The sequence below is a fragment of the Chenopodium album genome, chromosome 16 (assembly GCF_948465745.1).
Source record: "Chenopodium album chromosome 16, dcCheAlbu1.1, whole genome shotgun sequence".
Lineage (NCBI taxonomy): Eukaryota > Viridiplantae > Streptophyta > Magnoliopsida > Caryophyllales > Amaranthaceae > Chenopodium > Chenopodium album.
This window is the reverse complement of record NC_137849.1, coordinates 27562396-27563604: the sequence shown is the minus strand read 5'-3', so window position 1 is coordinate 27563604 and position 1209 is coordinate 27562396. Positions and strand designations below refer to the sequence as shown.

Here is a 1209-nt window from a genome sequence, read left to right as displayed (position 1 = left end):
TGTGTGTAGATCCCAAGTCATGGGAAGTAATTCAAGAGTTACCTTGAAGGAGCTTGGAGTGCCCGGGGCTTATAGGTATGAGAGCGCCATAGCTCCACCTATATCACCGGAGAATGACTTTGAAATTAGGCCGGAAATGATCACCTTGATCGAGAGAAGGCAATATGGTGGGGCAAAGAACGAGAGCCCATTGAACCATCTTAAGGAGTTTGAAAAATATTGCAACACTATCAATGTCAATGGAGTTTCTCAAGAGTTTATCCGCCTTAAGTTGTTCCCCTTCTCTCTAATAGGAAGATCTTTGGAGTGGCCAGACAAAGAAGTGAAGCCCAATTCCTTGAAGACATGGGATGATGTCACAAAGGCTTTCTTGTCCCGTTTCTACCCACCAAAGAAGACGGCGGAGGCTAGAGCCTTAATCCAAAGCTTTAAGCAATTGCCTAGAGAGAATCTCTATGAAGCATGGGAGAGATACAAGGACCACCAAAGGGAATGCCCTCACCACGGAATTCCAACATATCAAGTGATCCAAATCTTCTATAGTGGTTTGAGCTTTCAAGGTAGATCGAGCCTAGATGCCGGAGCCGGAGGGCCAATCATGAACAAGACGGAAGAAGAGGTTGTGGATGTAATAGATGATGTGGTAAGGAATTACATGGATTGGCATGATGAAGAGAGAGACTCGGCAAGCACAAGTTGCTCAACCGATCAATCTTATGTCATCAACGAATTGTCCACAATGGTCTCGGAGTTAGGAAAGGAGGTGAATTTTCTCAAGAACAAGCTCGAGAGCCCTTCACAAGCTTCTAGTCTTCCCTCCCAATTTGAGGGGAGAGGTACATCTTCCTACTCTAACCCTCTTTTTGCTTCTTGTTGCATGATTAGAGAATGCTTGGTTTGTGATATATGTGGCAAGAATGATCATGATGCTTCTAATTGCTCCAATGTTCCTTGTGATAGATATGATGGATATGAGAATGTGCATGTGAATTGTGATGATAATAATGATTTTGGACCTAGATTTAATGCTCAGAAGATTGTTGGGAATAGGAATTATCACAATAATGGGAGCTATGATAATTACAACCAAAAGAGTGGTAATGGTAACCGTGTGACCCAAGAATTTTGTGGTAACCATAACAACTTTTGTTGTAATGATCAAAGCTATGGCCAAGAATATGGGGATCATAACCAAGGTTATGGTAACCA

General features: G+C 42.5%; 1 non-coding gene across 1 annotated transcript; it reads right to left on the bottom strand.

The window, feature by feature from the left end:
- Positions 1-404: 404 nt before the first annotated feature.
- On the bottom strand, positions 405-510 carry LOC145587126 (small nucleolar RNA R71). The gene has a single exon (XR_014101156.1). It is a non-coding gene; the product is annotated as a small nucleolar RNA R71 (small nucleolar RNA).
- Between the last annotated feature and the right edge of the window lie 699 nt (positions 511-1209).